The 19,511-nt window shown below is 37.3% G+C and overlaps 1 protein-coding gene across 2 annotated transcripts in view; it reads right to left on the reverse strand.

Moving 5' to 3' along the window:
- The window catches only part of FSHR (follicle stimulating hormone receptor), a 190,852-nt gene that overhangs the window by 100,636 nt on the left and 70,705 nt on the right, over positions 1–19,511 (reverse strand). The window lies entirely within an intron of this gene.

The following is a 19,511-nucleotide window of genomic DNA, read 5'->3' on the forward strand; positions in this document are numbered from 1 at the left end:
TTCTGGCTTAATGTTTCCACATTTGCAGTTCTTTCTGTTTGGAACATTTCTCTCCCAGATATCCTCATGGGTTGTTATCTCAGAACCCCATGTGCTCAAATGTTACCATTTTAGTGAAGCTTTCCCTAACCACCTATTTAAAATGATAATCTCCCAAACTTGGCCCAGACCCTCTTTCCCGCTGCTTCAATTTTTCTTCATAGCAATTCTGACATGTTATATCTTCAGTTTATTTGTGTATCCATTTATTTGTTTCTTCCTCATAACTAGAATTCAAGCTCCATGAGGGCAAAAATGTTTGCCTGATTTGTTATGATTGTATACTAAATGCCTAGAGCAGTGCTTAACATGATAGATGGTCAATAAATATTTGAATGACTGAATTGAATGGCTGTTGAGCACTCTGAAAATTCTAGGTTTGAGGTTGAAGTTACAGTTGACCCTTTGAAAATCTTTATAAGAAGAATATGATTCTTTCCCCAGCCTTCTTCCCTCTGGCTTTTTCTTGCTTTGTAACTGATTAATAGGGATTTGGTTTTCTTTTGTCTTTAACACATCCTTTTATAAGGCAGTCTGTGAGGAGGAATTATAATCAAATACCATGGACTTGGATAGTTTCATAAATATTTTATTGTTTTATTCTTCTATTATTTATTGGTGTTAGTGAAATTTCTGTTTCAGACAGAGCTGCTACTCAGGCAATCAGGTCTTTTCTTTCACCTTCTTTGTGCTTGGCTGCTAGGTGTACCAACCCTATGGTGAGGAATCAGAGAGAACCTTGTGTGCTATTGCTGCCCTGGAGGAGTTTATATACTTGCTGTGAAGGCAATACCAGAAACCTTGAAATTGCCAGAAAACGGTTGAGGGCTACAGTTGATATAATAGCAATAAATTCTTTACAAGGATTAAGATGAGAAAGATCCCAAAGTACACAAATATATAACAGAAATACTGTCAAGAGTAGACGAATTTTGAACCCAAGCCTCAAAAATATTAGATCATACTAAAAGCATTGTCTTTATTAAGCCATTTAAATAAAAGGTGATTTAATTTAAGATAACAAAAGATTATCTAATTCTAGAATATCCATGCAAAATGAATCGAAGTTAGCTCAACACCCTACCTTAATTGTACTCACAACCTTAGTTAATACGTACAAGTTCCTTTTGTTCCTATTTAACGCAGGACAGAATAATGATGAAAATAAACCAATAAAGGAAGATAATAAAGTTGCTTTAAACTACTCAACACTCTAAAAGTTTCAAGGAAATTGAAACATTAAAGTAAAATATTAATTAATGAGATGCATGGAGACTGTGGTCTTGAATAACAAACTCTTCTATTTAAGAACGTCAACTAGAAAGCATTTGATTCAGCCCCAGTAGTGTGCATGTTTTTCTAAAATTTTCAAGGACTATGTCTGTATTAAGTGGTTCAAGCTTATTAACATAATTAAATATTTTTGACACTTAAAATCTTCATTGACCTCTGTTTCCTGAAATGTTATAAACAAGATAATCTGAAGATATTTTCACGAAAAATTACCCAGAAGTCTTCTATAAAACATTACAAATATTATTTTAAATGCATAGTAGAGCTTGCAAGGATATGAGAAATCCCCAGGGGCTCAAAGTAAAGCAGCTGAATACCAGATGGAACCCTGAGCAGTGGTGAATGCAAACCAGAATTCTAAGAAGGTAAACTAAAACCAAGGTACCCTGGGGGAGTTTGTGAACTTGGAGGCTAAGGGATTTACATCTTGATACCAAACTGGCACATGAGATGAAATGTGGAGGATGGAATATAAAGATACATTTTCGTCTCATACACGTTCTGGAAAGGTATAGAAAATGGAGAACCAACAATTTAAATTACAATGAAATAACATCCAGAAATCTTTCATAACTTATAAAAGATATAAATCCTCAGATCCAGAGATCTCAACAAATCCCAGGGAGGAAAACACAAATCCACTGCCAGACATCTATAAATTAAAACTGTAGAGCCATTAAAGAAGATATTTTAAATGCAAGTGGAGGGGAAAAGATAGACTACCTTCAAATAAAAAATAATTAGAAAACCTTGTAAAAATGTCTTCAAAATTATTAGATTAATGCCAATTTAAAATTGTACAATGTAGAAAATTACTCAAATGTGAGGGTAAAATAAAATTACTTCAGAACAAATTTAATTAGCTATGAATAAACTTCTAGAAAAATAATTTCTTTAAAGGATAAGAAAATTTAATCCAGGAGGAAGGCACAAAATGCAAGAAGGAATAGTGAATGAAGAAATTAGTGTTTCTTATTGAATAGGTAAGTGTCTTAGTTCATTTGTGTTGCTATAAAGTAATACTTGAAACTAAGTAATTTATAAAGAAAAGCTTTATTTCACTTATGGTTCTGCAGGCTGTGCAAGAAGCATGGCATCAGCAACTGCTTCTGGCGAGGGCCTCAGAAAGCTTCCACTCATGGCAGTAGGGGAAGGAGAATGGGCATCACATGGCAATAGATGAAGGATGAGGAAGGGAAGGGAGATGCCAGGCTCTTTTCAACAATCAGCTCTTGTGAAAACTAATAGAGTGAGAATTCACTCATTACTGTAAGGATGGCACCAAGCCGCTTATGAGGGATCTGCCCCCATGACACAGTCACCTCCCACTAGGTCACATTTTCAACACTGGATATTAAATTTCAACATGAGATTTGCAGGAAACAATTATAAGTGGGTTGTCATAATGGCTAGAAGCCCCACCAAGTCAATAAAGAACACTAAAAACATATTGACCAAGAACTAGGTTACAAAGAAAATTAGTATTAAAAAATTACTTTCTTTGGTGATGATGCAATTAAATTACTTAGAAATCAGCAATAAATATAATTAATTCTCCTCTTCCAGTACATATACACCCATGTGGAAAAACCAAAAGCAAAGCGAAGCAAACCAGCCAACCAAACAAACACACACCCTTTTAAGTCATACATGGGTCAAAGAAGAAATCACAATTATAATTAGGAATTATTTGGATTGACCTACAATGAAAATACAACATATTAAACTCATGGGATATAGGTAAATTGCTACCTATAACAGAAATTTATAGATTTAAATTATTGTACCAGAAAGGAAAACAAAAAATTAGATTAAAAATTAATGAGCTAAGCTTCCAATGCAATAAACTACTAAAAGAAAAATAGAATTGTGGAAACAGAAAATTATGAAACCAATAATTTTTATTCCATTTTTTGCTAGAACTTAAACTTGGAAGTTGTTTAATAAGAAACATTGGTAAAACCAAAGACTGTTGATAGAGATGTTCGAGGAGGTAAACATTAAGTTAGACATTATAATTTCATATTAGATACAGCTTAAGTTTAGCCTACACTACCGTGCTATTTTGCAATTGTAAGGTTAAGTTTCTCTTTGAGTTTATTGCTAACATGGGTAAGGAGCTTTCTACTAGTAGCAAAGGGTTTACTAAAATGGTTTCATGGACTCTTATAATTTTAACACTGAAAATGATTGTTATAGAGAACTACACTTATTTGAATGTTTACTGAAGAAATCTGGATTTACCACTTAACATTGTAAACTCTGCTTATTATAGAAGGCTTATTTTAACCAGCAACCTTCTGATAATTCACTATGACTTTGTTGATCTAGTTCTAATTAACAAATTCAGAAGGTATGTGTGCATTTCCTTTAAATCAGAAACATGGGTAAAGGCATTATATTTGATAAATTTTCATTTTAGAAATAAAGTAAATGAGAGTATAATAAAGTTTAGAATACTTTGCACCACAATTAACATCTTATTGTTGCTTTCACATTTCCCACTCAGAACTAGAACAAGACAAGAATGCCCACTCTTACTAGTTTTATTCATAATTGTACTGGAAGTTCTAGTCAGAGCAAGTAGGCAAGAGAAAGAAATAAAGGTCATCCAAATTGGAAAAGAAGAAGGCAAATTGTCCCTGCTTGCAGATTACATGATCTTATATATAGAAAAACCTAAAGACTCTATCAACAACCTCTTAGAACTGATAAATGAATTAAATAAAGTTGTGGGATAAAAAAATTAATATACAAAATCAGTAGAATTTCAATACATAAACAACATGCTGGCTGAAAGAGAAATCAAGAAGGCAATCTCGTTTACAATAGCTACAAAAAATACCCAGGAATAAATTTAACCAAAGACATGAAAGACCTCCACAAGGGAAACTACAAAACACTAATGAAAGACATTAGAGAAGATACAAATGTAAAGACACCCCATAGTCATGGATCAGAATAATTAATATTGTTAAAATGACTATACTACCTAAAGCAATCTACAGATTCAATGCAATCCCTATCAAAATGGCAATGACATTCTTGATAGAAATAAAAAAATCTTAACATTTTATGGAACCACAAAAGATACTGAATAACCAAAGCATTCTAAGCAAAAAGAGCAAAACTATATGCATCACATTCTCAGACTTCAAAATATACTACAAAGCTGTAGTAACCAAAACAACAAGGTATTGGCACAAAAATAGACACATAGACCAGAAGAACAGATTAGAGAACCCAGGAATTAATCCATGTATTGACATCCAACTAATTTTTGACAAAGGTGTCAAGAACACTCTGGGGAAAGGACAGTCTTTTCAATAAAGGCTGCTGGGAAAATCGTATATCGCTATGCAGAAGAATGAAACTATACTCCCACTTCTCATTCTATATAGAAATGACCTCAAAATGAATCAGATACCTAAATGTAAGACCTGAAATGATAAAACTACTGGAAGAAAATGTAGAAGTGCTTCAGAGCATTGGTCTGGACAAAGGTTTTCTGAGTAAAACTTCAAAAGCACAGGAAACAAAAGGAAAAATAAATGGGATTATATCAAATCAAAAAGTTTCTTCATAGTAAAGAAAACAACCAACAGAATGAAAAGATAACCTATAGAATGGGAGAAAATATTAGCCAGCTACTCATTTGACAGAGTAACTCAAACATATCAACAGCAAAAAAACCCAGCAAATCACCACCAACAGAAAAGTTGCTTAAGAAAATAAGCAAATGATCTGAACAGACATTTCCCAAAAGAAGACATATAAATGACTAGCAAATATATAAAAACATGTTCCTTAATCATCAGGAAAGTGCAAATTAAAACCACAATGAGATACTGTCTTACCAAAATTAGGATGGCTATCCTCAAAAGGACAACAAAATAACAAATGTTGGTGAGGATGAAGAGAAAAGGGAACATTTAAATTCTGTTGTTGGGAAAGTAAACTAGTAGAGACACTATAAAAAACAGTATGAAGGTTCATCAAAAAATGCAAATAGAGCTACCATATGATCCAGCAATCCTGCTACTTGGAATTTACCCCAAAAGAAAAGAAATTACTATATCAAAGAGACATCAGCCGTGCGTGGTGGCTCATGCCTGTAATCCCAGCACTTTGGGAGGCCAAGGGGGGCGGATCACGAGGTCAGGAGATCAAGACCATCTTGGCTAACAAGATGAAACCCCATCTCTACTAAAAATACAAAAAAAAAAAAAAAATTAGCTGGGCGTGGTGGCAGGCGCCTGTAGTCCCAGCTACTCGGGAGGCTGAGGCAGGAGAATGGTGTGAACACGGGAGGCGGAGCTTGCAGTGAGCCGAGATTGCACCACTGCACTCCAGCCTGGGCAACTGAGCGAGACTCCGTCTCAAAAAAAAAAAAAAAGAAAAGAGACATCTACACTTCCATGTTTATTGCAGCACTACCCCAATAGCCAAGGTGTGGAATCAACCTAGTTGTCCAACAACAGATGAATGGATAAAGCAAATGTGGTATATATACATAATGGAATACTATTTAGTCACAGAATAAAATCCTTAGCCATAGAATAAAATCCTGTCATTTCCAGAAACATGGGTGGAATCGGAGGACATTATGTTAAATGAAACAAGCCAGGGACAGAAAGTTGAACACTATATATTCTCACTAATATATCAAAGCTAGAAAAAGTTGATCTCATAGAAGTACAAAGTGTAGCAGAGGATACTAGAGGCTGGGAAGGGTATGGGGAAGAGAAGGATGAGGAGAGATTTGTTAAAGGATACAAAATTATAGCTAGATAGGAAGAATAATTGCTAGTGTTCTATATCACTGTAGGATGACTATAGTTAACAATATATAATTTCAAATAAAAAAGAAGGATATTGACATTCCCAACACAAATAAATGAAAAATGTTTGAGATGATGGGTATGCTAATCACTCTGTTCTGATCACTTTACATTATATGCATTGAAACATAACTATGTTCCCCATAAATATGTAAAATTATTATTTGTAAATTATAAAAAATAAAATAAAAATCACATTGCAAGACTTAAATTTGCAATTTAAAGAGGAAACCTAAGAGTAGAAAGAAAGAATAAAGATAAGAAAAAATAAATTAAAAATAACAATAAAGAGGATCAACAATACCAAAAGCTAGTTCTTTGGAAAGATTAAGACTAGAAAGAATATTTGTTCATAATCAGCAAAGAGTAAAAACTGAGAGAGAATAAAAGCCCCCAAACAATTAGAGGCCTGAAAGATGGCACTTAACTATGGATATAACAGATTTAAATTAGAGAACTCTAAGAACAATTTTATAACATTACTTTTTTTTTTCTTTTGAGACAGTTTTGCTCTGTCACCCAGGCTGGAGTGTAGTGGCATAATAATGGCTTATTGCAGCCTTGACTTCCTGGGCTTAATTGATCCTGCCTCTCAAGCAGCTGAGACTACAGCATGCACCACCACACCTGGCTGACTTTTGTTTTTGTTTGTTTGGTTTTTTTTGGTAGAGACAGGGTTTTGCCATGTTGCCCAGGCTGGTCTTCAACTCCTCAACTAGAGTGATCCACCTGTCTTGACTTCCCAAAGTGCTGGGATTACAGGCATGAGATATCACACCTGGACTAACAGATTTGAAAAATTAGAAAACATAGATAATTTTTACAGAAATATATGCTTACAAAAATTGATTCATGAAGATATAGAAAAGTGAATAAATCTATAATTATTAACAAATTGGGTTGGTAATTTAACAGCTGTCCACTAAAAAATAAGGTCAGTACCATATGATGTTAGAAGTAAATTCTACCCCTTCAAAGGAACAAAAAAATCCCAATCTTATGTAAACTATTCCACAGACTAGTGTATTAGTCCCTTTTCACACTGCTGATAAAGACATACCCAAGACTGGGCAATTTACAAAAGAAAGAGGTTTAATAGGATTTACAGTTCCATGTGGCTGGGAAGGCCTCACAATCATGGCAGAAGGCAAGGAGGAGCAAGTCACATCCTACATGGATGGCAGCAGGCAAAGAAAGAGAGCTTGTGTAGGGGAACTCCTGTTTTTAAAATAATCAGATCTCATAAGACTTAGTCACTATCTTGAGAACAGCCTGGGAAAAACCTGCCCCCATGATTCAATTACCTCCCACTGGGTGCTTCCCATGATACATGGAAATTCAAGATAAGAGCTGGGTGGGGGACACAGAGCCAAACCATATCATTCTGTCCCTGGCCTCTCCCAAATCTCATGTTCTTACATTTCAAAACCAATTAAGCCTTCCCTACAGACCACCAAAATTCTTAACTCATTTCAACATTAACTCAAAAGTCCACAATCCAGACTCTCATCTGAGTCAAGGCCAGCCCCTTCTGCCTATGAGCCTGTAGAATCAAAAGCAAGTTAGTTACTTCCTAGATACAATGGGGTACAGGTATTGGGTAAATGCAGCCATTTCAAATGGGAGAAATTGGCCAGAACAAAGGGGATACAGGCCCCATGCAAGTCCGAAATCCAGTGGGGCACTCAAATCTTTAAAACTCCAAAATGATCTCCTTTGACTCCATGTCTCACATCCAGGTCACAGTAATGCAAGAGGTGGGTTCGCATGATCTTGGGCAACTCTGCCCATGTGGCTTTGCAGGGTACAGCCTCCCTCCCAGCTGTCTTCATGGGCTGGTATTGAGTGTCTGTGGCTTTCCCAGGCACATGGTGCAAACCATTGGTGGATCTACCATTCTGGGGTCTGGAGGATGGTGGCCCTCTTCTCACAGCTCCACTGGGCAGTGCTTCAGTAAGGATTCTGTGTCAGGGTCCCACTGCATATTTCCCTTCCATACTGCCCTAGCAGATGTTCTCCATGAGGGCCTCTCCCCTGCAGCAGACTTCTGCCTGGGCATCCAGGTGTTTCCATACATCTTCTGAAATCTAGGTGGAGGTTTCCAAACTTCAATTCTTGACTTCTGTATACCTGCAGGTTCAACACCACGTGAAAGCTGCCAAGGCTTGGGGCTTGCACCCTCTGAAGCTATGGCCTGAGCTCTATCTTGGCCCCTTCAGCCACAGCTGGAGCAGCTGGAACACAGGGCACTAAGTCCTTAGGCTGCACACAGTATGGGGACCTTGATCCTGGCCCATGAAACCACTTTTTCCTTCTAGGCCTCTGGGACTGTGATGAGAGCAGCTGCTGTGAAGATCTCTAATATGCCCTGGAGACATTTTCCCCATTGTCTTGGGTATTAACATTCGGCTCCTTGTTGCTTATGCAAATTTATGCAGCCAGCTTGACTATCTCCTCAGAAATTGGGATTTTCTTTTCTATTGTGTTGTCAGGCTGCACATTTTCTGAACTTTTATGCTCTGATTATTTTATAAAACTGAATGTCTTTAACAGCACCCAAGTCAACTCTTGAATGCTTTGCTGCTTAGAAATTTCTTCTGCCAGATACCCTATATCATCTCTCATGTTCAAAGTTCCACAAATCTCTAGGGCAGGGGCACAACACCACCAGTCTTTTTGCTAAAACATAACAATAGTCACCTTTGTTCTGGTTCCCAACAAGTTCCTCATCTCCGTCTGAGACCACCTCAGCCTAGACCTTATTGTTCATATCACTCTTAGCATTTTTGTGAAAGACATTCAACAAGTCTCTAGGAAGTTCCAAACTTTCCCACATTTTCCTGTCTTCTGCCTGTTTCCAACCTCTGCCTATTACCCAGTTGCAAAGTCACTTCCACATTTTCAGGGGTGTTTTCGGCAATGCCCCACTTTACTGGTATCAATTTACTGTTTTAGTCGATTTTCATGCTGCTGATAAAGAGATTTCTGAGACTGGGCAATTTACAAAAGAAAGAGATTTAATGGACTTACAGTTCCATTTGGCTGAGGAGGCCTCACAGTCATGGTGGAAAGCAAGGAGGAGCAAGTCATATCTTACACGGATGGCAGCATGCAAAGAGAGAGCTTGTGCAGGGGAACTTCTCTTTTTAAAACCGTCTGATCTCGTGAGACTTATTCACTATCATGAGAACACCACGGGAAGGACCTGCCCCCATGATTCAATTACGTCCCACCAGGTCCCTCCTATACTAGCCAAACAATATCAGCTAGTAAAAGAGGGAATGCTCTCCAACCCTTTTTATGTGGTTAGTGTAATATTGGTAACAAAACTAGACAGGGACAATAAAAGAAAGGAAATAATATAGGGACAATATGTACTTAGTGGAGTTAAATAAATAATACATTATTATCAGCTTAAATGTGTCACAGAATTCAAGAGCTGCTAAATATTAGACAGCTCTTTCAAAGAAAATTTTCATATAAATAGAAAAAGCCACATGATTTTCTTAATAGAAATAGAAAATGTATTTGATAATAATGGAAATCCATCATGATAAAAGTTCTTGAAAAAGAAAATTCTTACTCTGATAAGGGGTAATTCTATTAAACACTAAAATAAGTATCATACTGAATGGAGAAATTTTAGACACATTCCACTTAAAATTGGAATGAGACAATGATGCTGTTCCCTCCTCTATTTGATACTATGCTGGATACCCTGGCCTACACAATAAGAATAGAGAAAGAAACAGATACATCATAATTACTACACAATAAGAATAGAAAGCGAAAAAGATACGTCAGAATTACTGATGAAAAACTATCATTACCCACAGAAAAAATCATTGTTTACACACACAAAAAAGCCTATTCTGTAACCAATCTAAGACATCACTATGACAGCTAATAAGAAAGTCTAGTCAGACAGCTGGGTATATGATTAGTGAACAAAAATAATCCCCCCATATTATTTTAAACTATATCAATTACAGTGACCACAAAAGTTATACTATATAAAGAAATTCATCTAAGAAAAAAACAGGCTCCAGGATTTAGGAGAAGTAATCAAATACTTAATTGAAAAAAAGTTAAAACCCCCAAACAAACAGAAATCAGCACATTTATAAATGGGAAGTTTCAATATTGTGAAGATTATCAGTTTTAATGCACATCAATATATAAATTAAATGCAAAACCCATCTAAAGCACAGTTTTTTGTTTGTTTTTGTATGGGTATGTGGAAATTGACTGGCTGATTAATAGTCATATGGAAGAGCAAGTTTTAAAGAATAGCCAAAGCAATTTTAAAGAAGTAGAACAAGATTGAGGGGATTGGCATACCAGGAAATATGATTTTTCTAAAGTTAGAGTGATTAAAATATTGTGATATTGACAGGAATTTAAATAAATAGACCAATGGAGGAAAATAAAGAGCATGGAAATAAACCACAAACAAAAGAATATGATAAATGACAGTGAATCATCAAAAATCCGTGGTGGAAGATATGGACTAATCAATAAAGGATGCTAAGACTATTGATCTTCCTTGTGGAGTAACCTAAGACCTTCACTTATTACCATATTCAATCTTAATTCCAATTTTACTAAAGATATAAATGGGAAAAATTAAGACTTTAAAACTTTTAAATAAAACATCTGTTCAGAAGACTTTTTTTTAAAAAAAAGATGCAAAAATTGTGCACTAAAATTGAAAAGTTAATAAATTTAAGTACATTTAACTTAAAATTTCTGTAAAACAAAGATACACAAACTGAACTGTAGTTTATGTATAAGCTTTAGACTAGGGAAAGATATTTGCAATAAATGCAAATAAAGTATATAAAGAAATTTGCTAAATAATAAGAGAAATACAAACAACCCAGTGGAAAAATTTGCAAAAGATATAAATAGGCAATTTATAGAGGACAAAATGCAAAAGATCAATAAATGTGTAAAAAAAAGTTCATCTTCAAATAGTAATCAAGAAGTGTAAATAATACTTTGACACCATTATTCACCATTATATTGGTGAACATTGAAAGGAAAATCTCACAGTATCCATGCTGGTGAGGCATTGGAACAGTAGGATATTTTCTACAGTCTTGATGGAAGGGTAATTTGCTACAGCTGCTTTCAAGAGTGATTTGTCAATATGTATTAAAGTAGAAGATACAAAATGTCCTTGGACCCAGTTATTCCATGTCCTTCTCTCTGCCACATGTGCACCTGGGGACAGACAAAACATTAATTACGGAAGCATCATTACTATACCAAAAAATTGGAAACACCTTAAGTACCCTGAAATATGAACATGAATACACATTAATACACTGTGGTATATTGACACAATGCCAAATTTTAAAATGAAAAAAGGAGTAAGCTGAGCTGCATGCAATCAGCTGGAAAAATTTCCAAAGTATAATGTTGAGAGCAAAACCCAAAAAGTTGATGAGATGTCTGTACAACATGAACAGAATGAGATAATTTTTATAAACATGCAAAATAATATAGTATGTTATTTTGTATTAATCATGTCTTTTTCTTTTGTATTTTTGATGCTTTGACATCTTCTGGCTTTGCTGACCCTGAAGAAACTGCCCCTCCCAGTGGTGGTGGTGAATTCACAGAGACAGCAAATAACTGGTCTGTGAATGCACCTTTCATATGCAAACCAACTAATCCAAAGTCTATACTCCCAGCCACCTCCTTTACAGGGTTCTTAACTCTCTGGGTTATTATTCCTCTACCCTAATTACCTAGGTCCAGGTATCTGACAACTAGGGACATCCCCTACACTTCAGAGTTTGCCGAAGTTATTCAAACTAGCCAATCTTAACCTGTTTACCTGGTCTCTGGCTGCTTGTTCCTGTGGAAAGACAGTAAGAGCTTCCCCCTTACTTTCTCTGTCTTCTGATTGACCCTGCCGCTTCTTTGTGTTCCTCCCCCTGCCCCAGGGTGTGATTCCTTTCTCTTGAGATCTGTGAGTATAACAAGTTATCTTTTCAATGGTAGTTGTCTCTTGATTTGTTGACCTCACCATTATACAGGCATAGTAACAAAAACTATATTTTAAAACATGTTTAAAGATGCATATATATCTATTAAAAAATTCTGGAGATGATTAACACCAAAATCAGTACAGTCACTTCTGTGACAAGAGAAGAGGTACGTAGTTGTATCTAAGGTATCTTATATTAAAAAGAAAAACTAAGCAATTATGACCAAGTGTTAAGATTTGGCAAAGCTAAGTGGTGTCTGATGGGCATTTATTATAATATTCTCTATACTTCATGCTTGAAATATTTCATAATTAATTTTCAAGATTGAAATTCTCACCAGGGCATATCCCAAGCATCATTTATTAATTCATTTGTTTTAAAACAGCTATTTAAAAGTATCATCACACCCTTCTTGTCAGATAGTACCTTTACCCCCCTCTGTAAGGGGTATAAAGTGCCTGAATGATTTCTGTAAAGATTAAATAATTCACCAAGATGACACTAAAAAAAAATTTTGTCACTATACTGCAGGTTACTTAATGTTTCTTACATGATAAATGGGGTGGGTGGAATTTACATTTTCTTCCCTGAAATTGGGAAGCTTTATGATTCCCTTAAACTCTGTCTCTGTTAGAAATATTTCATACTTTGGACAGTCCATTCACCCTTGGCCAAATTTAATTTCCCTTTCTGGCTTAAAGGAGAATGGTTTAAAAGATTCCATAAAAAAGCTTTCTAGCAGTCCGGAAGACAGCCAATATTCTTTTTGAGAAAGCTGCCTTTTTATGATGGCCCAAGTGTAAATGACACTGGGCTCTGTGTTCTTTGAATTTCACACAAGTTTAAAAGTTAAAGTGAGAACAGCTTTGCAAAGGATATGCAGAAAAACAATTGATTATCTTCCTGGCCTCAAAATGCTAAGAGTATTGTGCTTCACACTCTTTTAGGTCAAACTGTTATTAACTTTCTGGTCAAACTCTTATTAACTGGCCAAACTCTTATTAACTCATATTAACTTTCTGGGAATATACTTAGGAATATACTTTCTGGGAATATACTTAGGAAAATGACCCAAAGAGGTAGATTGAACTAAATTAGGAAATAATCCAGATAAAAATAGAATCTAAATAACTAGAAGTGGCTATTTATTATGATCCAGAAGATGATTACCCCACTTCTAAAATCATGTGGACATCTAATTGGTTGCATTTCTCATGTTGTTACACATGGGTTTTGAAGCCAAGTGGGGCAGGGAAGAGCAGTTGACAGATAGGAAGAGGGACTTCCATACATAATTTGACTTAAATTAAACATCAGCATTAGCTGTCATCCACCTTCAGGGTATGCAAGTAAATGCAAGATTCACCAAGGATCCTTCTGTGGTTCAGACATTTGTCCCCTCCAAACCTCATTTCGAAATTTGATCCCCAAAGTTGGAGGTGGGTCTCAATGGGAAGTGTTCGGGTCACAGGGGTGGATTCCTCATGAATAGAGTAATGCTTTCGTTTGGAGAGGGTGAATGAGTTCTTGGTCTCTTCCCCCAAGTTGGTAGCTATAAAGAGACTAGCACCTGCCCCCGCTGCCTTGCTTCTTCTCTTGCCATGGGATCTCTGCACATGCTAGCTCAGCTTCATCTTTTGCCATGAGTATAAGCAGTCTGAGGCCCTCAGCAGAGACAGATGCCCTGAGCTTTCCAACCATCAGAATCATGAACCAAATAAACCCTTCTATCTTTATTTATTCCCCAGCCTCAGGTACTCCTTTATAGCAACACAAAATGGACTAAGACAGGTGGCAGAGTCTCCCAGTGATGATTCTTGAAAGAGAAGTGTCATTGTTCTCTGCATCCCTCTTCCATGGTATAGAAGGGGTGGTTGTCATTTACCTTAAGCCAAATGTGGGAAGTATTAGGAGAACTAATTACAGAGGGTGACATGCATTTCCTGCGATTTGGGGTGCTGTGCTAGAACATGACTCAGGTCTGAACTCTAAAGAAAAGTGGCCAGTTGCTTTGAGAGAGAGAGAATCAGGTCCACAGGCAATTGGGAGAAGATGTGAATTTTCCCATGAGTCGGACCTGGACTCAGTAGAAGGGATCTGGACTGCTCATCCTAAGAAAAGTGAATTTGTCTGTAGAGTGAATTGATACCAAATTAGTGGTTGTGTGGCGTGAACTGCTGGAAACCAGTGGGAGGAGGTATTACTCTTCTCAGGAATTGCAGATGGAGGGAGGTCTCCAGTGTGAGGAAACCAGAAAAACTCACAGGAGCTCCCTTGAGAATACAAATTAGCTTTTGGGTATCTGCTACACTCAGAGAGCTCCAAAGCCAGATGACCACTGTTCCATTAGTGTTAAATCCATCTCCTTTTCCCCTCTAATCTTTCTCCCTCTTGGGTCCAACCTAGGTGGGGCCAGAAGAAACAGCAACTGGAGGAGGATGTAGGATAGGGAAGAAAGAAGAAACTCCTTCTTCCTCACCATTTATGGGCCTCCAAACTTGAAGCAGGTCCATTTAGTGGAATACAGAAGTTCAAAATAGGGTGAAAGAATAGGGCTTTAATATTAGATGGCACTGGCTTTTACTGCATTTATGAAACTGGAACAGCTACAGTGCTTGCTCAAAGGTTCTTCTGAGAAGAAATGTGTCAACACAGTGGATTTGCCTCCATCTTGGTTGATACATTATGATTTCTGAGTTTTTAAAAAGCCTTCTCCAAGCCATTCTTTGTAATGTTTTATCTGTGGGAGAAAAAGTATTATAGACTTAAATGGGAGAGGGGATAGAAAGACATGAAAAACATTCTTACTTCTATTTTCCTCCCTCTTATTTAGCTATTACATAGGCTGTTGAGCAATTCAGAAGAGAGAGGGAAATTAGACTTTACCTCTAGGCAGGATTTCAGTTATCCAAGAAACATTTGCAAGTCAGGATCCCCAGTCACAGGGATTTTCAACATAATATCAGAATGGCTGGCCAAAGGAGGGGAGATCCAATTGTCTAGATACTCAGTCTCTATCAGATCATTTATTCAGCTAAACATTCAGACAATCTATCTCATGTAGATGCATCCACAGGCCACTGTGTCACTTAACTTATTATAGGATGTTTTGTTTTGGAGAGAAAGTTTATGTTTACAAGATAGAAACACATGAGGCAGGCACCACTCCAAGCCCAGCTCTAATCACACTCCATTGTCCCCTGAGTCTCCCTCCGTGATTTCCCCTCAGAAACCTTTCCAGAGTGTGATTCTTCACTTTTATTGTCTCCCAGTGAACAAATGCTTTGTAATAGCTGTTTTGAATCTGCTTTCCTTTTATTTCCATTTATGTCCTCTTATCTCAACATCTGTGGTAGGCTGATGAAACGGATGTAGGCACTACTGCTTGCTGTATATCACTCCTGACTTTATCTCCTCCTTCATACAAACTTTGCATAGTGGTTGCGGAGACTCTTCTTCCTGACTCCCCGCTCCCTTGTTTGCATTGGCTGGTTATGGAATTGTTCTCTTTATCACATTTTATCATCTGATCACTTTCATCTTCTTTCCTGAATCTGAAACCTGATTTATAAGCCATTTATTAAAAATAAATGGCTTTTGGATGAAGAAGTCACATGGTGAAGAGAAAAGATCAGTAGGGTTGAAAATTAGAAGTCTGAGCTCCATTCTGGCTCTGCTACAAGGTACATACGTGACTTGGAAAAGTCAAGTCCCATTTGTAAACTGTGGAGGTTGGACCAGATGCTCTCTGAGGACTCTAAGATCAGTTTTACAATGTGGTTATATAGTGGAATCCTCTTCAAGTGCTCTCCCATTTCAGCCTTACTCTGTTTAAAGTAATAGAGATAATTTTGTGTCAAGTGCTCAACACAGAATGAAGCCCATCTTAGGGGATGACTGAATAGTAGCCAGTCCTTTTACTCTTGTCAAGGTCAACATCTCCTGAGCCTGCACCTTCCCTCCCATTTATGTTACCACCCAGGACTGAACTTCATGCCCTCATGTCTGCAGCCTTGGCTGTGCCTAGTAACAGGTCTTCCTCCTCTGGTTTATAGTGTCCAATCTGTCTCACACACCATGATTGGTGTGCTCCTCCTAAGCACTTCTTGCCATAACACTCTTCTACTCAGCAGCAAGACAAAGCAAAAGCCAACAAAAATGAAAAACATTCAAAGCCCCTTCAGTTGCTCATGACTGCCTCTAAAAATCTTAACTCATTTGTCATTTACTTTAAACACCTCACAATCTGTCTCCACTTTCTTTTCAACCAAAGGTTCTACTACTTCCTGCATATAAACTCAACTCTAGCCAGGTTCTCACCATTTATTGGCTTGTGTTTCTTTTGTACTAAAATCCCATAGGTCTAGATTCTTTGTCCCTAAGTATATGGGATGGTTCCATAGAACAGGAATCTGTCTGGATTCCCAAGGGCCTAGTCAGTGCTTTGCATATTTCAGGTATTAATAAATATTAGAGAATGGGGGTGATATTAATTAATATTAATAAATATTAGAAAATAGTTCCATAGAACAGGAATTTGTCTGGATTCCCAAGGGCCTAGTCAGTGCTTTGCATATTCCAGGTATTAATAAATATTAGAAAATGGGGAGTGATGTTTATACTGGCAATTGCCCTAAGCTTAAGGCATTTTAGCATCTCATTCTTTAAACCATAGAAAGTTTTAGGCCCTTTAAAATTATCCTAACTGTACAAATCAGTTTTGTTTGAAACAGCACCTAGAGCATATATGAATAATGAAAAAGGAATCTAACTTTCTAAGAATTTAATACAGACTTGGTGAAAAATATAGAAAGGTATTCTTAGGATATGGGAGAGCAGTTGTCATAAAGTAAAAACTACAAATGATTGGCCCATGAATGTAATCCAGCCCAAGATATGCTTTTATTTCAGCCCATACTACATTATAGAGAAATTTGAATAGGTGCCAGCACTTTACATTGTGAGAGTTCATCTAAAATTGCAGATGTATGGCTTCTCTTGAAGACAGAAGATCTAGCAACACTGAGCTGCATTCTCACATAATCTCAATTGGCTATAGTTGATGATGGGTGACACCTTATACATGGCATAAGTTGTCAGTTAGTCAGAGTCCTTGCTGATCTGTTCTTCTGTCTTGTAACTTAAGACTTTGAGTCTGAGATTTCTGGTACCTGAAAAGCTACAGTCCGAAAGGGCTTCAGAACTCAGTGATTCTCAACTCTGGCTTCATTTTATAACCACCGGGGAAAATTTTTCATACTATAAATGCCTGAGCCTCTCTCCTGGAGGTGGGTGTGCTATCAGGCATCCTTATTTTATTTCTTATTTAAAAACAAATTTTTTTTGAGACCAAGTCTTGCTGTGTCACCCAGGCTGGAGTGCAGTGGTACAGTCTCGGCTCACTGCAAACTCCACATCCCAGGTTCAAGCAATTCTCCCACCTCAGCCTCCCAGGTAGCTGGGATTACAGGTGCCTGCCACCATGTCCAGCTAATTTTTGTATTTTTAGTAGAGACGGGGTTTCACCATGTTGGCCGTGGTTGGTCAGGCTGGTCTCGAACTCCTGATCTCAGGTGATCTGCCTGCCTTGGCCTCCCAAAGTGCTGGGATTATAGGTGTGAGGCACCGCACCTGGCCCAGGCATCCTTATTTTAAAAGATCCCCAGGTGATTTTCATGCGTGGTCAAGACTGAGAACACCTGCTTTAGTAGGATGGCATAAGGAGCCAGCAGCAAGTTGCTCTGATTTGTAGTTTAGGGACCCTGTGGGCATGATGGAAAAGGTTTTTTTTTTTTTTCCCCCAAATGAACTCCTATCCCAAATCTCTCTCCTTTCAGTCATAGATCAAGGCATTGGAATAAGAACACAAATAAATAGGACATATACACGTTCTATTGGAGGTCCTCTTTGTTCAATGGAGGTTAGGCTTTTTGGTAACTGGGGCCATATCAGGGTGGAAAGGACTCTTCTACCTCAGGTGTATATAGTACATAAATGAGGGTAGTGTTTATAACAGTAAACAGGAAGAGCACTGGATGGAATTGAGATAAGAAAGCCAGAGAGGGGAGTCCAACATGAAGAACCAGAATTTGATATTGAAGGAGTCAAGAGCATTCACTTGTTCTTTTGACAAATATTCACTGTGTTCCTATTCATATGTCTGACACTGCTCTAGGCCCTGAGGACATAGTGATAAAAAAATACAAAGTATCTGCCTTAATTAGCTTATGTTCTAGCCAGAGAAATAAGCAATCAGAAATAGTTTGAAAAAATAAAAGCATGTATAGTCATAAGGCAATTACTTGGAATGAAAAGAAGATCAATCATGCATAAAGTAATAGAGATAAAAAAGAAACAGTCCTTTAAAAATTACATACGTATCCATAGATGGGTGGTAGATGGATGGATGGAGACAGAGGGAGGGAGCAAGGGAAGGAGAAAGATGTGGGAGAGGACTAATGTATACTGTATTCATTTACAAATTATTTATTGAACATCTACTACATGACACACATTAAGTTTCTCAGAAAAAAATAGTGATAAGACAGACACATTTCCTTCTCTGCCAATTTTAATTATATTGATATATATATATGTAGTCTAATAACTATAGTATAGAGTGTGTGGTGATGATGACAGTGGTGGCATTTAGTACTTGCTGTATCAGGTACTGTGCTAAATATTTCACTTGCATTATCTAATGTAATCCTCAAAATCATCTTGTGAAGTAGGTAACTATCCATACTTGTGTCCACTTATAGATGAGGGCACTGAGCTAAGCATGGTTTGTTCATTGATCAAGGACACAATCAGAAAGTGGCAGATGTAGTTCTAAAGCCCGTCTGGTCCCAAAGCCCATGCTCACAAGTCTGCATGTGTATGTGACGCAGAGGGATAAGAGAATGGGACCCAGGGCTGGTAAAGTTTTAATGAGGGCAAGCAGAATGTGTGATAACAAAACAGTTCTGGAGCTTAGATGTTTATTTTATTTTATTTTATTTTTATTTTTATTTTTTGAGACGGAGTGTCGCTCTGTCGCCCAGGCTGGAGTGCAGTGGTGCAATCTCGGCTCACTGCAAGCTCCGCCTGCCGGGTTCACGCCATTCTCCTGCCTCAGCCTCCCGAGTAGCTGGGACTACAGGCGCCCGCCACCATGCCCAGCTAATTTTTTTTTTTTTTTTAGGTAGAACCGGGGTTTCACTGTGTTAGCCAGGATGGTCTCGATCTCCTGAGCTTGTGAGCCGCCCGTCTCAGCCTCCCAAAGTGCTAGGATTACAGGCGTGAGCCACCGCGCCCGGCCAGATGTTTCTTTTTTTTTTTTTTTTTTTTTTTTTAATTT

Source organism: Theropithecus gelada, chromosome 13 (genome assembly GCF_003255815.1).
Source record: "Theropithecus gelada isolate Dixy chromosome 13, Tgel_1.0, whole genome shotgun sequence".
Taxonomy (NCBI): domain Eukaryota; kingdom Metazoa; phylum Chordata; class Mammalia; order Primates; family Cercopithecidae; genus Theropithecus; species Theropithecus gelada.